This window comes from Diceros bicornis, chromosome X, assembly GCF_020826845.1.
Source record: "Diceros bicornis minor isolate mBicDic1 chromosome X, mDicBic1.mat.cur, whole genome shotgun sequence".
Lineage (NCBI taxonomy): Eukaryota > Metazoa > Chordata > Mammalia > Perissodactyla > Rhinocerotidae > Diceros > Diceros bicornis.
This window is the reverse complement of record NC_080781.1, coordinates 80,101,371-80,119,710: the sequence shown is the minus strand read 5'-3', so window position 1 is coordinate 80,119,710 and position 18,340 is coordinate 80,101,371. Positions and strand designations below refer to the sequence as shown.

Sequence of the window (18,340 nt, the reverse complement as noted above, 5' to 3'; positions counted from 1 at the left end):
CTGTTTGCTCAGTGCTAAGCCCAAGTGTATAGCTTTGGGAAGTGCTCATGTGCCCATTTAAAAACTGCTTCTTTGTTTGCTATAGTCCCGTGGAACTTGTGAATGTAAGTCCCACTGTTTCTCAGAGCTAGGTGATTTGGGGGCCCGTCTCTCACATAACAGCCTTAACAGTTGGGGCACTAGATGTGTGGTCCAAACCCTTTGCTCCTTAGAGATCACATAACAGCCTTAACAGTTGGGGCACTAGATGTGTGGTCCAAACCCTTTGCTCCTTAGAGAGAAACTGGCAGTTGGGGGTTCCCTCCTAATTGTAAGGTACTATATCAGGGGTGAGGATTATGGTGAGAGTGTGTTTCAGCCTTTCCTACCCATTTCAGTGTGGGTATTTTTTCAGTCACTTGGTGTGTAGGAGTCACTCAACTAATTTCTGGATTTCTCAGATGAAATTCATCCATATATAGTTATCTATTTGGTGCCTCTATGGGAGGAGCAAAATTCAGGAGCCTCCTATGTCATCATCTTGGTGATGTCCAAAATTCAGTCTCTTTAAATTAAGACTTGTTTTATGGCCTAGCATGTGGTGTATCCTGGAGAATTCAATGTGTACTGGAGAAAGATCTATATTCTGTTGTTCAGTGGAGTGCTCTATAGATACGTGTTAGGTCTGTTTGGTTTATAGTTTTGTTCAAGTCTTTGATGTCTTGTGTGATCACCTTACTAGTTCTTGTAGCCATTGTTGAATGTGAGATATTAGCGTTTTCAACTATTATTGCTGAAATGTCTATTTCTTTCTTCAATTCTGGTACATATTTTTCTTTTTGTAAAAGGAGTTGATGTTTTTAGAGCAGTTTTAGGTTCACAACAAAACAGAGAAGACAATACAGAGATTTCTGATATACTCCTGCCCCTATACACACATAGCCTCCTTCATTATTAACATCTTCCACCAGAGTGGTACATTTGTCACAATTGATGAATCTACATTGACACATCATAATCACCCAAAGTCCATAGTTTACATTAGGGTTCATTTTTGGTGTCATACATTCGATGACCTTGAACAGATGTATAATGTCTTGAATCCATCATTATAATATCATACAGAGTATTTTCACTGCCCTAAAATCGTCTTTGCTCCCCCTGTTCACCCTCCCCCAATTCTATTAGTTTTTGAATCATATATTTGCAATGCTATTGTTAGGTACTTAAAAGCTTAGAATTGTTTTATCTTCTGAATGGATTAACATTTTTTTAATTAAATGTCCCTCTTTATCTCCAGTAACATTTTGTTTTGTTTTGTTTTTGAAATGTATTTTGTCTGATACTGATAGCTACTCCAGCTTTCTTATCCTTTTACATCCAAACTGTTTCTATCTTTGAATCTAAAGTTTATCTCCTGGAGACAGCATATAGTTGGATCTTTTTTTTTGTTCCAATCTGAGAGTCTGTGCCTTTATTTAGTTTAGTCTACTCACATTTAGTGTCATTGATACAGTTGGATTTATGTCTTTCATTTTACTTTTGTTTCTACATGTCTCATGTCTTTTTTGTTCCTCTCTTCCTCCTTTACTACTGTCTTTTCATTAATTGTGTATTTTCCACTGTAACCTTTTAATTCCTTAGATATTTTTTCACTTTTTTTAGGTTATTTTCTTAATGGTTACTCTAGGGATTACCACAGTCATCTTAATCTGTCAGAATCAATTTCAGGTTTACTTCATTATAATGGGATATAGAAACATTTTTCCTATAAAGCTCTATTCCCTCTTCACCCTTTTGGTTACTTGTTATTCCCCCTTTTGGTCTTATTGTCATACATATTATATCTATGTTACAAATGTAATAATGCATTGTTGTTATTTATATAGTTGTGTATCTTAAGGGAGCTGAGAGATCAAAGGAGAATAAGCATATACTATTTGTTATATTAACTTTTTTTTGTTTGTTTTGTTTCTTTGTGAGGAAGATCAGCCCTGAGCTAACATCCGTGCTAATCCTCCCCTTCTTGCTGAGGAAGACCAGCTCTGAGCTAACATCTATTGCCAATCCTCCTTCCACCCCCCCCGCCCCCAAAACCTCAGTAGATAGTTGTATGTCATAGCTGCACATCCTTCTAGTTGCTGTATGTGGGACACAGCCTCAGCATGACCGGAGAAGCAGTGCGTTGGTGCGCGCCCGGGATCCGAACCTGGGCCGCCAGTAGTTGAGCGCGCGCTTAACTGCTAAGCCACGGGGCCGGCCCCCCTATATTAACTTTTATTTACGTTTTCTTTTCTTTATTTTTTTTTCCTAAGGAAGATTCACCCAGAGCTAACATCTGTTGCCAATCTTCCTCTTTTTGCTTGAGGAGGATTTGCCCTGAGCTAACATCTGTGCCAGTCTTCCTCTATTTTGTATCTGGGTCACTGCCGCAGCATGGCCACTCACAAGGTCTGTACCCAGGAACTGAACCTGGGCCACTGAAGCAGAGCACGCAGAACTTAACCACTAGGCCATGGGACCGGCCCCTTATTTACCTTTTCTGATTTGTTTTCTGATTTGTTTTTGTGGATTTGAGTTACCATCTGGTGTCGTTTTCTGACATCAATAAAGCTTTGTTTTCATCCACTTCTTTTGTACTGTCCTTTCAAATATACTGCATTTCTATTCGTTATAAGACCAATAATGCAATTAAATACTCATTGTTCCTTACGATTGCTTTTTAAATCAATTAACAGAAGAAAGAAGAAATATACATTTATTCTGACTTTTATAATTTCATAATTACCTTCATCAGTGCTCTTTATTTTTTCATATAGATTCAAATTACCATCTTAAGGCACTTGCTTTCAACCTGAAGAACTTTGTTCAGTATTTCTTTTAAGGCGTGTGTGCTATGAATGAATTCTCTGGGTTATCATTTATCTTGAACAAATAAATGTCTTAATTTTGCCTTCATTTTTGCAAGTTAGTTTTGATGCATGTAACATTATTGGTTGACAGTGTATTTCTTTCAGTATGTTGAATATATCATTCCTCTGCCTTCTGGCTTCCATTGCTGTTGATGAGAAGTCAGCTGTTAGTAGTAGTGGAGCTCCTTTGTTAAGTAATGAGTCCTTTTCTTCTTCCTGTTTTAAAATGTTCTTTGTGTTTGTCTTTCAACATTTTGACCATGATATATCTGAGTGTGGATCTTTTTGTATTGATCCTGGTTGGACTTTGTTGAGCTTCTTGGATGTATAGATTAAAGTTTTTCATCAAATTTGGGAAGCCTTCAGCCATTGTTTCTTTCTTTTTTTGGGGGAGGATTTCCCAACTCTTTATTGTGCGGTTACAGAGGATATGAAGACTGGTTTCAGGAGTCTAGACATGGTGTGAAAGACATCCCATTCCCCAAGCTCTTCCATGTTTCTGTAGGTTTCACAGCGCTGGGCTCTGCATCCTCGTTTGGCCACCTTACACCAAAAGACTGAGTTTCAGAAATAAGAAGTTTAGCCTGGTTTCAGCCCTGTTTGGAAAGGTGACAGCATGTGGTGGTTTCCTCCTTTTTTTCTTCTCTTTCTTTTTCTTGATGTTTCATCTTTTGTCCTTTCTTTTTTTTCCATTTGTTCCTTTTCTCACCTCTCTTTTAATTTTTCCCATGGGAGCACCTTCAATACTTGAATGCATCCGGCTTCCTGAAGATGATGATGAAGCAGCAGGAAACACATAGTCATCTGAAGAATGAGATGTTGATCTGTGTCGGGATTGGTGGTGTTTTCGATTTTGCTTTGCTTTTTTCTTTTGTTTGTGTTTACCTCCATTTCTGCCAGTCCCGGCATCTGCAGGACTTCTGTGTGTGGACTTCTTATCCATGTCTATAAAACCTGCCTGCCGTGTTGGAAACCGCAGGGGACTCCTGCGGGCTCCTCAGTCCCGGCACAAGGGTGCTGGGGAACCAGGGTGGCGAACGCCACAGAGCCCGACACCGACGCCCCACTGCATGGTGTCCCATTATTTCTTTGAATATTTTTTCTGCTTCTTTCTCTCCTCTCCTCCTGGAACTCGCATTGTGTGTATGTTGATTTGCCTAATGGTTTTCCACATTTCTCTGAGGCTCTGTTCATTATTCTTATTCTTTTTTCTCTCTGTTCTTCTCTCATAAAATAGCTGGCCTATGGTTTAGCTTTTTGGTATCATGAAATTACTGTTCTCCTTTTAATTGCTTACCACAAAATTTCCATTCTGAGAGTGAACTTAGGTTTGCATCCCCTCTCCCCTAAAAGTCAGTTCCTTTTAGGAGGCCTTCTGAGCTCTCCATTCTTAAGACTTTTCTCCCCCATCTGAAAAAAATCTCTCAGGGCCTGCCCTGTGATCTAGTAGTTAAGTTCAGCGAGCTCCACTTTGGCGGCCTGGGTTTGTAGGTTCGGATCCCGGACGCAGACCTACACCACTCATCACCCATGCTGTAGTGGCGACCCACATGCAACATAGAGGAAGATTGGCACAGATGTTAGCTCAGGGTGAATCTTCCTCAGCAAAAAAAAAAATTTCTGATCCATGGCTGTGGATTTGGGGTGTGAACAGTGACCTACTTCTCTCATAGTGATACCTATGCTTTAGGAGCACGGATTTGAGTGTGGGAGGTAACTCTGGACTTCTCAGCTTGCCTCTCCTGGTATGGACCTCCACCTTATGAATGACATGAAGTGAGGGCAGAAGTGAGGGCAGTCAGGGCCCCAGTATTATCAGTGTGTCATACTTGAGGTAAAGCCTCCATGCTATGAGTGGGAACTGGATGGAGCAACGAAGCCCTCAACCTTTTGGCTCCACTTGCCTGGACTTTAGCATCAGCAACACTAGAGGAGTGAGAAACCTTGGCACTTTGCCCCTCGCTTGAAGGTATTGTAACCTTCAAGTTGGTAGCTGGGGGTAGAGGGAGTCCTGTGTTCTTAGCTGCACCCTCTTGGAGTATAATTTCCATCATACTGAGCTGGGAGAGGATAGGATAAGAGTGGACCATGGTTCAAATTCCCACAGACTCCACTGTTTTTATTGAGTTTGAGCATATCTTCTTCAAGAAATGTTATTTCATTTGCTGTAAGCTCTTAGATCAATTTCCAGAAGCTTTAAATTGTTGGGTTTTTTTAAGTCATTTTTACCACTTATACTTTTTTCATTGGGGAGTAGGTCCACAGAGCTCCTCACACTGCCATTCGAGAAGTGGAACTCTGGCTGAGATTTAACTGACTTCCTCTCCCACTGTGTAAAAATCAGTTTTGGTACCTACCTATAAATTGTACTAGATGCTGCATAAATTGACAACTGTTACCCAAACTTTCAATTTTATTTTCCTTCTATATTAGTCTGCTAGTGCTACCATAACAGAATACTACAGACTGGGTGGCTTAAACAACAAAAGTTAATTTTCTTAAAGTTCTAAAGGCTAGAACTCTAAGATCAAGTTGCTGGTAGGGTTGGTTTTTGGTTAGGCCTCTCCTTGGCTTACAGATGGCTGTCTTCTCCATGTGTCCTCACATGGCCTTTTTCTCTGTGTGCATACCCTCCTGGTGTCTCTTCCTCTTGTAAGGACACCAGTTCTATTGGATTAGGGCCACACTTTTATGGCCTCATTTAACCTTAATTACCTCCCTAAAGGCCCTTTTTCCAAATACAGTCACATTGGAGGTTAGAGCTTCAACCTATGAATTTTGAGGGGACACAATTCAGTCCATAATATTTTCAGTATCTGGATACAACCCTCTAAGCTAACATTTCCTGTCTTTCTCCCTCCTGCCTGACTCATCTGGGAACTAAATCTTGACTACTCAGATGCCTGTCAGGATTCGGGTTAAGTTTCTTTGTAGCTGGCCTTTTCTCCCAGGATCTGAACAAGCTCTGTGAGATACAGTCTGATAATTTGATATATACTTCACAAGACTCCTCATGACAAGATGTCACGCATGGACCAGATTTCTCTCTGGGTGAGCTGCTCCCTGGACCACTTATGGAATCTGGTGAAATGCTCAGGTCATTCCTACCCTTATGAGAGGTGACCATGACAGTGGATAATATCACTAAGAGCATAGACATCTTAGGTTCAAGAAATTCAACAAGCAGTGATGTATAGTTGAAAGATTTCCATCCACCCACCTCTTAGAATTTGCTGGAGTAGATACCCTCAGGATTCAACTAATAGGTTTTTATTTTAATACACTCTTTTATATTAATATTTCTGTTGGGGCTCCCCAAGTCCACCCCTAGTTTTGATGATTTGTTAGATGGACTCACAGGACTTGGCATGTAGTACTCACAGCTAAGATTTATTATAGTGAAAAGGTACAAAGAAAAGTCAGCATAGGGAAAAGATGCATGGCAAAAATTCCAGAGAAAACCAGGTCAAGTTTCCTAAAGTACTCTCCCAGTGGAGTCACACAGGATGTGCTCAATTCTTCTAATATCAAAGTGTTACAACACACGTGAATTACTGTCTACCAAGGAAGTTCATTAGAGACCCAGTGCTCAAGGTTTTTATTGGTGGCTGGCCATACAGAGACCTTCTGCCTACTAAGTACCAAAATTTGAGACTCCCAGAAAGAAAGCAGGTATAGCATAAAGCACGTTGATTATACAAAAAGTCTAGGCATAGTGAGGCACGCTTTTCATTTAGGGAAAGTTTTATTTTAGTGTTGGGAACTGTTTATCATTCAGGTTCCCAGATGCCATCCAAGGGCCAACCTTGCAAGCAGGCCTTTCTGAGGATCAGAGTCTCAGGCCTGCTATGTAAACTTTTCTGCACAATGTCTCTTTTACATTTCAGGCATCACTCTTTTTAAGATACCTGATCTCCCAGGACTCTGAAACAATTGATCTTTGCTACCTACTCTCAAAAAATTTATTAACTGATTTTCGAAAGAGTCCTCGAGAGACTGTTTTTTAGACCCTGCCTCACCCCACTCAGGAGGCTTATGATCGCTGCTGAGTTGCTCAGCAGCAAATGATACTCATCCCCCTTAATCAAAAGAGGGAACTGACAGTATTGAACTTTACCTGAACTCTGTGTTGCTGAAAAACAGTGAAGGTCAAGTAATCCCCCCACCCATCATGTTCTGGGAAACTTTTCACTGCAGACGCCCACCCTTCTTCATAACACTTAGAAAAGACTTGCTGTCCACTCTTTCTCATGACTCATAAGACTCATGGATGACCCCTTGTTTACCTGTGACAAAGCCAAATACATCTTTCTGCTCTTGCCTGAACCTAACAAGGCCAGACACAGACCCTGCAACTCTTCATTCTTTGTCTTATGCATGATTAGCTGAGATTAGAACTGTTCCCTAAAGCTAGCTAGTCAGAGATAATCATTTCCTGTTTGGTTGACTGAATGAAACTTGGCTTGATTGTTAAACAGGTCCAACCATAAATTACCCCACTTATAACTTGTTGACTTGTCCCTATAAAAGTCTAAGGCAGGGTCTGACCCAGTGGCGTAGCAGTTAAGTTTGTGTGTTCTGCTTTGGCGGCCCGGCGTTTGCCGGTTTGGATCCTGAGCGCAGACATACTCATCGCTCATCAAGCCTCGCTGAGGCAGCATTCCACATAGAAGAACTAGAAGGACCTACAACTAGGATATACAACTATGTACTGGGGCTTTGGGAAGAAAAAGAAAAAGAGGAAGATTGGCAACATGTTATCTCATGTTTGCCTTAGACAAAAATGTCTAAGGCAAAAACACTCTGATCATTGGATTTGGAGTGCTCTCCCTATTGCAAGAGTCTTCACGAAATCAATTTTCTTACTTGTTTTGTTTTTGTCTTTGACAACCCCTTAGAACAGAGAAGCCGAATTTGTCAGAGTTTGTGTTAGGGTCAGGATTTGTGGTCAGGAACGTTTTGTTGGAGAAAGAGATGCAGGCTGTATTAGCCCAAGATCCTTGCATCCTTCATTTTGGTTGTGTTACAGATCTATATTATTTGAAGTTTAGAGTTCAGAATTATGTTATCTGAAGAAAAGAGGGCTACAGATCTATTTTTTTTTTTTTGAGGAAGATTGGCCCTGAGCTAACATGTTGCCAATATTCCTCTTTTTGCTGAGGAAGATTGTCGTTGAGCTAACATCTGTGCCAGTCTTCCTCTATTTTGTATGTGGGTGGCTGCCATAGCATGGCTTGATGAGCCGTGTGTAGGTCCACACCCAGGATCCGAACCCATGAAGCCCAGGCTGCCGAAGGGGAGTGTGCAAACTTAACCACTATGCCACTAGGCCGGGCCCTATAGATCTATTTTTTTTACCCATAATCTTCTCAAACATGTTTTTAACCGTTTGAAAGCTATTTAAAAAAACTGGAGATAGTTTGTATTGAAATAAGACCTCATCTTTTTTTCTTATTTTTGACTATTTCAGATGTGTACTTTCCAGCTGCTTATATTGGGAATTTCAAGACTCCTAGTTCTCAACTTTTTGTACTGGAGATTGCTTATTTCTCAGGCTGTTACTTTTAATCAGCTTTTTCTCTTTCTTTGGAAAACTTGAATTTGCTCAAATCACACCTATTTCAATGTTTCTTTTTTTCAGTGACCTGTATTTATTAGTTACTTATGGTGAAACTCATGTAAAAAAACATCTAAATGTCAAGGGGCACAGACCAGAGTGAGCCGCAGGGAGGAAAACAATCTGAAGAATTATTGTAAATCTTAGCCTTAGCTGAACTCCTAAGGAGAAGGCGTGGAAGCACAGAATGCATTTTTAAAATGACTTATACATTATTGTCCTGGGAGAAAAATCCCAACATTCTGTAGCCCAGATCATACTAGCCTGAGAGTAAATATAGTTGACAGCAACAGTTTTAATACAGATGTTGTTGGTGTTACCCCCATCTGGCTCTGTAGAACTCCATGCTCCTTCGAATGCCTGTTCAAATAGATCTGAGAGTCTCCAAAGGGGATCTTACATGTATTCCTTGAACCAGACCTGGCCATTGGCCATTTTTCTTCTTTTTTGTTCTGGAGTGCTATGAGGATATCTCCTGTTGCTGCTGTCGGGGAAGAGGGAGAATCCGCCTCTGCCCTTTCCCTTAAGGTTCTTATGGCTGGCCAAATAATTAAAAGACAGGTTAGCAGGAGAAAATAATACCAAGTTTAATAACATGTATACATGGGAGAAACCAGGGAAACAGTTTCTCAATACAATAGTGGTGATTCTTATCTTAAATACCATCTTGAGCTAAAGACAAAGGAGGATGTTGGGGGTGGGGGGTTTGGGATTTCAGAGGGGAAGAAGACAATTCACATGAGAGGGAAATGTAAATGTTTGTCAGACAATTCTTTGCATGGCCATCTAGAGTGAATGTGTAATCAAGAGTATGTAGATTTAAGTCCTCTCCTTCTGTACTGATAAGAGTTTCCAGAGATAAGGTCCTCCCCCTCCTTCCCAATACAGAGATGGAGATACCTTTACAAATAAATGGCAGTATTTGGTAAACAGAACTTTGTTAAGAAATGGGCTTAGTGAGGACCCTGCCAGTTTGTCTATACCCTGAGTTAAATTCCTTTAGGCAATTAGTGGGGGAGGTCAAATGTCCATCAGAGAAAATAATCAAGGTAAAGAGATATATTTCAGGGTGGCCAAATTTTGATCTCCCACACTGCCAACACCAAAAGTTGCAACTACACTGCTGATGACCACTGAAGGCACACATCACTGCTCTTGGTGTGTGCTGACCTTCATGCTGTGTCTGACAATGCACAATATTGACAGCACTGGTGCTTTGATTTCACTGTTAAAACTGCTGACAAAAATACTACACACAATTTGCAGCTTCTTACTATATGAATTCATTTTGTTTCTGTTTACTTATTTACCATAGCACACTCACCCTTCCCTAGGAATTAGACATGAGTTCAAGAAAGATGGAGGGCCGGCCCCGTGGCTTAGCGGTTAAGTGTGCACGCTCCACTGCTGGCGGCCCGGGTTCAGATCCCGGGCGTGCACCGACGCACCATTTGTCCGCCCATGCTGAGGCAACGTCCCACATACAGCAACTAGAAGGATGTGCAACTATGACATACAACTATCTACTGGGGCTTTGGGGAGAAAAAGGGGAAAAAAAAAAGGAGGATTGGCAATAGATGTTAAGCTCAGGGCTGGTCTTCCTCAGCAAAAAGAGGAGGATTGGCATGGATGTTAGCTCAGGGCTGATCTTCCTCACACACACAAAAAAGAAAGATGGAAAGGAGAACAATTGGGGTGAAAAGTACAGTTTAGTAATTTTGGAAAATCTTGTTCTGTTCATTTTTTATCCCAAAACCATGCCCACCCTTCTCCATTCTTTCGGTAAGAGTTGTGCTTTTGTTCAGGTATTGGCAAACACCCCTGATTTCAAGGAAGGAGGACCCAGTTCCCGTCCTAGAGGTGGTAGTGTGCCCTAGTTTTAGCCAATGTGATATGAAAACCTGATTCCTATTTTATGGAAAATATTTTGCTTGATTCCTAGTTAAAAAAGACAAATATGTGAGGAAATCTCTGTTTGTGCACCTTCCTCATCCCTTCCCTGCTTTGACGGCTGACATGTAAGGATTTCATGCTTGTAGTGGCAGTGGCAATCTTGCAATCTTGAGAAGGTCAAGAGAACCTCATAGGTGCTGATTAGGGCCCCTACATTGTTAACACATGAATGAATCCTGAAAAAAGTGAATAAATGTAAACTTTCAACATTTTACAGTAAATGTAAATATAGTAAATGCTACTTATTATTATCATATGGAAAGTAGAATCCTATAAAAATACCCGTGTTGTGATGCATGCTTTAATGTAAGATAGTCATTTAAAAACCAGATACCCCATACACACATAATTGGAGTATATATAATATGTATATATATACACACAATAGTGTATATATAATATACACACATACATATATAATATAACAGATTATATGGAAATATGCCATTGCCATAATTTGAAGGCCTAATGAAAGCTTTTCCCTGCTTCTTCCAATTTACCCATCCTCAAATTCAGACTCCTCCATGAAGCCTTACTTAATCATTCCAAATACAGTGACCTCTCCTTTTCTAAATTCCTAATGCATTTGTTACCATTTCCACAATATTTAGCAGTTGATCACATTTGTTTTATGTTATCCTCTGTTTTTTTTTGTTTGTTTTTGTGAGGAAGATCAGCCCTGAGCTAACATCTGCCAATCCCCCTCTTTTTGCTGAGGAAGACTGCCCCTGGGCTAACATTTGTGTCCCTCTTCCTCTACTTTATATGGGATGCCTCCACAGCATGGCTTGACAAGCGGTGCATCAATGCGTGCCGGGATCCGAACCCGGGCCGCCACCCGGGCCGCCACCAGCGGAGCACATGCACTTAACTGCTACGCCACCGGGCCGGCCCATATCCTGTGTTTTATGTGTAACAATTTTCCCCCAGCAAAATTTTAAACTTTTGTCCCTGCACAGTATCACACATATAATAGATTTTCAGTAAATTCTAGTTGACTAAGGTTTGTGAAGAGTTGCAAGTAGCATAATAATGAGTGGATTTATACAATTTATCCATTTGGTCAAGTAGAGACATACATTTCCATTAAAATCCTTAGAGGAGGTAACAACATATGAAGGCTTATTACCCACTGACACGTTAGCCTAAATCTGTGGATCCTATCCAATCTATAGAAAAAATAAAAAGACAAGAGAGAACATGAGGACTTCAACCTCTAAAAGATTTTTTTCAGTAAGATTTCTACACTTAGTTTGACGATTAGATATTTTCTACACACACAAATGTTATTGTGTTTAAAGCTAAACATGCTATTTTATGTGAATTTTATTCCATTTCATAGCACTATCACCTGGAAAAAAAGACCAATATGTTGGCTAATAATTCCCTCATAAACTCAGAGTAATAATATTAACAATGTAAGCCAACTTTTTACCCTGACCAATTAGAAATACCTTCACCCATTTTGTCCACCATAACCCCCCAGAAATACCATAAGGATTTTGATGCTTTATTAAAGAAGTTAGTCATGTGAATTTACTTTGTATTGATGTTGCATGGGTGATAGAAATTTGATTGTGTCTACTGTTTAAATTTTCCAATAATTTCTTATGTAAGAATGGTTTAAAGAGAAGGAGATATTTCTTCAGAAATCATCTGCTGTGTTATAAAAAGAAGTCAAGGAATAGGTGGGCATGGATTGAGAGGATGGAAATGTTGGAAGTGGTAGTCTGCATCACTTGAATGATGGAGTAGTCAAGTTCATCAAGCCCAGGACAAACTGAGAGGTCATCCCTAACACTCTAGAAGCCTCCTTGGTGCTTGATCCCAACCCCAGCAAGCCAAGTCATTTACTCCCTCTACTGTGCTCTCATAAGCCTTTATGCTTACCTGGGTATAGAATATTGAGTTAAAATTACTTGTCTGCATGTCAGTCTCATCAGAGAATGCATTTATTATTTAGCTTAAAGAAGACGGAAGTTGGCCGGCTCCGTGGCTTAGCGGTTAAGTGCGCGCGCTCTGATGCTGGCGGCCCGGGTTCAGATCCCGGGCACACCCCAGGGCACCACTTCTCCGTCCAACCCTTCTCCGTCCAACCCGAGGCCGAGTCCCACGTACGGCAACTAGAAGGATGTGAACCTATGACATACAACTATCTACTGGGGCTTTGGGGGGAAAAAATGAATAAATAAAATCTTTAAAAAAAAAAAAAAGAAGACAGAAGTTTATTTTCTTATCTATCCTGTACCAGTCTAAGCATAAGCAGTCTAGAAATGATATAGTGGCTCCATTCCTTCTAAATTGTTGCTTTGTCATTTAAAAAAAAAAAAACTTAGTCATGAAACTTGTTAAAGACAGTAAGGAAGACTTGATTCAAGCGGGGGCTGTCACAGTAGGTATAGGGACTACTTCAATGGGGACTTGCAGTGAGGAAGAAAGATTGGGCTCAATTCTGAATACAGCATGGGCAAGTGGAAATCTATAGCCAAGGAGCAGGATGGGGTCAGTGGATGGAAAATTAGTAAGAGGAAACATCAAGTTTAAGGAGGATTCTAGCAATGGACTCTTCGTTTTATATCCTTAGTGATTAGCACAGTGATTGAAATGTAATGTTAACATTACATTTATGTAATGTTATGTAATGTAACAAACATTGTTTGTTGCAGAATGAAGATATAGATAGTGTCATGACTCATATTGACTTGAATTCAAGGCACAAGGGGGAAAAAGGAGTAAGCCTGGGCGTAAATAAGCTAAGATTAGATGGACTAATAAGCCTGGCCTCTTGTGAGTTGTCAGTGTTCCAAATCAGTGCCAAAGGTCTGGACTTTTTAAACTTGATCAGGTCAGAATTGATATCTAAAGAAATCCAATCTGGTAAGTAGGGTAGAATAACAGGAAGTAGTGATCCTTGTAGTCAGTGTTTTGGTTGATAAGTGTCAGTGTTTTGGTTCTGAGTTGTCCGTCTTATTTGGAACAGAATCCAGTTGTATTAGTTATCTATTGCTATATAACGCATAACCCAGTACCTAGCAGCTTAAGACACCAAAGATTTATTATTTCACAAAGTTCCATAGGTTAGGAGTTCAGGAGTGGCTGAACTGGGTGGTTCTGGCCAGGAGTCTGTTAGGTTTCATTCAAGATTCAACCTGGGCTGCAGTCATTTGAAGACTTGACTTGACTAGGGCAGGAGGATCAACTTCCAAAATGGCTCACTCACATGGTTGTTAGGACTCAGTTCTTGCCCACACGGACCTCTTCTCATGACATAGCAGCTGGCTTAGCCCAGATTGAGTGATCTAAGGTAGAGAAGGAAGTCACAGTGCCTTTTATGACTTAGTCTCTGAAGTCACACACTGTCTTTTCTGCTTTATTTTTCATTAGCAGCAAGTCACTAAGTCTGCATACACTCAAGGAGAGGGAATTAGGCTGCACCTCTTAAAGGGAGGGATACCAAAGAATTTTGTGGACATATTTAAAACCATATCTCCAGCCAGTTACTCAGGGTACATGAAACAATCAAACCTCTGAGCGAGACGGCTGACAAGAAGTAAAAGCAAGGCATTCAAGCACCTAAAAGCCAAGTTGACTTGAATTCAGAACACAAAATTAGCTTCCAAAAAGAAAGTGGAGTTTAATTTGTTACCTAAACTAAGGAATTGATAATTGATTAACTTATTCAAATTTGTTGTGGAGAGCAGGTCAGTAATGCCTCAGGAACTGGGCAAGGCAGAAGCAGCAAGTTGAATGCCTTCAGGACTGGCAACAGTGGGACTGGGGAAGCAGGAATTGACAAATGACTTTATAATATATAGATAAGATAAGCATGATGTTGAGATAGATAGACATTGGTACTATAATGTACTTCCCTATATGCAGAAGTATGATATAAAAGTACCAACATTAGTAAAACACATTAATAGTACGCATCTTAATATTGTCTTCATCTTAATATTGTTACTCAAAGGTGATCCAGAGTCATTGGTGACTTTTACAGTTATCTCCAACTGGAGATAGAAAATATAGATGGGATTCACTGAATGAGAAAATACGTGGAAAGAATCTTAGAGTACCTGCTACAAAGCTTGAAAATGATAGTATCTTGCTGCCTGTCCCCTTGCAGCACAGACCCTGGTTTACACATAGTAGTAAAGAGTAGTAAATGATAAGGGGAAGAAAGTTACTCCACAGTCTCTGGCTCCCTCATGATCACTGATTTCTGTCCTGGTTACATAGTAGGATGTCCACATCAGTTACCACAGGGATGGCATCCTCAAAACTCCACCACCACAATAGGAGGGGCAGATTCTGTCACTACTACTCAACTGGTGTTGCAGTTACTGATGTTATTTTAGCAAATAAATGATAGTGTCTGGTGTACTTTGTCAATCTTCTTTGATCCTCACTCTATAACTTCAGTTTCAACACCTCCAGGCAAATTATCACAACTTGAGTGAGTGTAAACCTAGAGGCCATCAGAGGAAGTTTGTAAAGAACTGTCAGGGGAAGGGGGGATATAGAGACAAAGAGAGTTCACTAGTTCACACGCATTCGGGGAGTGTGATTCAAAAAAGTTGATTCCTCCCTAAAAGGAATCAGAGCTAATTGTTGAGAGATGAAGAAGATGCTGGAACACTTCTTAAGTGTTCTTATCTCTGGAATTTACCTCTTCATTGAAATATTCCCAGAGGGATGGTTTCTAGTTTGGAAGAGACTTTAATATCTACGTCCTCTGCTAACAAAGCATCCTTGATGCTGCCTCCTCTAGATAGTTTTCCATAGAGCAGAAGTCTTATCTGATTCAAATTCAGTTGCTCTGCATTAGTCCACAGAAAGAAACAATTTTGTTCTGTATCCAAAGCAGAAGGCAGAGAAAAAATGGCAGATAATTATGGGTCTGAAAATACTTGGTATAAGAAAAACCTTAAACAAATATGTTCATATATTTTTTTTTTTGGTAACGATCACTGCTACTGGTACATATTTTTTCATTTAATTTTGCAAAAATGCTTAAATGTTGGTGAGGTAATAGGTGAAGAGGGAAATAAATCACAAAAAATCATCTGCAGCAAATTCAGACTTAACAAAATCTCACTTTCAAATCACTGCTCAAGGTTTGTTGTCACAGTAATGTTGAGGATAGTAGTTTCCTTCTTCATTTCTTTTATTTCTCCATCCTCTTGTGTCAAGTTCCTAGATTCTGTCCACTTAACTTTTTATTTTGAATCTGTTCCAGTCTCCTCACAATTGTCTATATTTCAAAGGATGCTGCTGTTCCCTAGAAGATTTTGGAAATAGGCGGTCTGTGAGCAGCTTTATATTGAACTCTATGTCTCTAAGAGCACAGGCTTTGTTTCCATTTTCTCCTTAATATGTCATTCTTCTTTATCTAGTTGCTTGAATCAGGTTCTGATTCCTTTCCTCATTGTTGAAGAACTATATTTTTGGATTCCCTTTACAGTATTTATACAATTGATCTAACTTGATCTAACTCTTTATTCTCTCTGATTAAGGTGGAGTCTAGAGAGAGATGTTTCCCAATTTCCTTCACTTTCTCCTCACTTTCTCTCCATTCCTATAGCACACACATATTTGATCACTTCAGATAGAAAGACAAATATAATACCTTCCATGAAAGTTACAAACCTAGCCCTTTGGCTTCTATACTCCTTTGGTTCAAGCTAGTGGAATTCCCATCTTTTGGAGTTGTTCTTTATAATTCTTGGTTCATTATCACAGGAAAATATCCTGGCTGCTTCCAGTTCAGTGTTTTTTTCACTTTAAAGACAGTCTCCTTTCTTATGCAATTAAGTCTTTGAAATATGTTTGAAAGTTGAACATCTAGACTTACTTTTTATTGGCAGGCACAAGGTGGGGAAGAATGTTTCAAAAGAGCTAAAAATATCCTATTGTTAGAGATGCCTCCCTTGGACTTCAGGATCTGGAAGGTGAGTGAGAACATTTCCAAGCATAAGGCCAATTTCACTTGTTCCTGAGGTCTGGGTAAATCAATCCAGGCATTTTCTTTCCCATAGATTCTTTGGCCCTACCCAAATTTAGTCTCCGAGGCAAGAGGAGATATTGGGGCAAGCCAGGACTTGCTAGATATATATGGAGGAAAAATGAGGTAAAGATATTTATCTTTCCTGTCCACCACAGTAAAAAGCAGAGTGGATCCTCTTCTAGTCCACACCCACCTCCCCAACCCCTTACCCCTATTTTAGGCACATTGATGCTCCAGAAGACTCCCTAAATGGCTGCTTGCTGACTGCTCACAACTTGGCACTCTAGCAGCAATGGGTGTGAGTTTGAGGAAGAGCTAAGTACTTGAGCCATAGTATAGCGTATCAGTTGGTGGCAATTTCTTCTTAAGTAAGCCAGATTCAGGTTCCATCCTTGTTTAGTAAGAGCAGGAGCTTAGATTGGGCATAAAGGAGACATCAGATCCAAATGGTTAGAGGTTGTTGGCCAGGTGGACAATTCACTTTTGTGCTTCAAGTCTTTCAGTTCAATGGTTCCTCATCATCTTTGAAGTAAAAGCCAAACTTCTTAGTTTAGTATACAAAGATTTTCATGATTTGGTCTCATCTTACCTCCCCAACTTCACTGGTCACCACTCAACCACTGCATCCTAATCTCCAGTACTTCCATACCACTTTAAATTCTAGAACATGCCATGCTGCTTCACACAGTCTTTCCACATGATTCTCATACTGCCCTTAATATCCTTATGCTCCACCTTATTATTTTCATTTGTTTACCTTCTACTCATCTCCTAAAATTTAGTTTATGTATCACATTTTCCAGAAAGCCCTTGCCTGACTTCTTAGGGTATTGAATAATCACTCTTTCCTTCTAAATGCTCCTATAGTAACCTATTCTGATCTCTCTTCACACATTTACCACAGTAGATTGTATTGTCTGTTTTTTAAATGTCTCTATTCCCATTGGGCTGAGGTCATTTTTGAGAAGGACTGACTTACATCTTTGTGTGAAACCCAGGACTTTACATATAATGAATGTTAATAAATATTGAATGAATACACGAGAATGTGATATTTAATTATAAAGACAGAACATTGTAAGATCTTGGATATTGGCCATGTCGAGAACTGTTAACAATTGATGAGATAGTGGTGGTCTTAAAACAAATAAAAATAACATAACTGCATTTGTTCACTTCTGCTAACTGGATTAAATTGAACATTTGGTGAGAGTAATTGCTTGGTCATTACACCAAACTCTGTACATGCAGTTTCAGTCCATTTCATTTTGCTAAAGCATTTAGAATGCAGTGTCACATAATAAGCTCTCAATAAAATTATTGTCTAGATGACCACCACCTCTGATACGCTATAAGCTCCTTGCAGAGTTTCTGGCACATAGTAGGTGCTTAATAAATATTAAGTGAGAAACCTAATAATCAATGATACTTATAATAACTACCATTTATTGAGTGCTTCCTATGGTCTCAGCATTTTCTGGGTGCTTTCTGTTAGAAAACTACTGTTATTTGCCCTCTTTGACAGATGAGGAGCCTAAGAGGCACAGAGAAATCACAAAATTTTCCCAAGGTCAAACAGCTGGAGTTTATACCATGCGCTTTGGCTCTAGAGTCTGTTTCTCACTACCACACCTGTGAACTTCCCTGCTACTATTCCAGTATACACTCTACCTTCTCTCCTGTTACTATGGATGAACTACCCACAATCCTGTCTGATAATCATTTCCATGTTTCTTTGTAATGCATTATCACTTATCTGTGCATCACTAAACAATATGCACTTGTTTAGTTTGGTCAGTATTTTCGGAAATGAATGGAATTATACTCTGTATTCTTTTGTGACTTGCTTCTTTAAGTCAGTATCTATAAGTTTCA

The 18,340-nt window shown here is 39.8% G+C and overlaps 2 long non-coding RNA genes across 3 annotated transcripts in view; both read left to right on the top strand.

Annotated features, from left to right (window-relative positions):
• Positions 1–18,340, top strand: part of LOC131401204 (uncharacterized) — a 135,172-nt gene that overhangs the window by 38,752 nt on the left and 78,080 nt on the right. The window lies entirely within an intron of this gene.
• LOC131401203 (uncharacterized) overlaps positions 1–18,340 on the top strand; it is a 40,891-nt gene that overhangs the window by 13,439 nt on the left and 9,112 nt on the right. Inside the window, exon 2 of the long non-coding RNA XR_009217586.1 lies at positions 16,380–16,409. This is a non-coding gene — a long non-coding RNA (uncharacterized LOC131401203). The remainder of the gene's footprint in view (positions 1–16,379; positions 16,410–18,340) is intronic.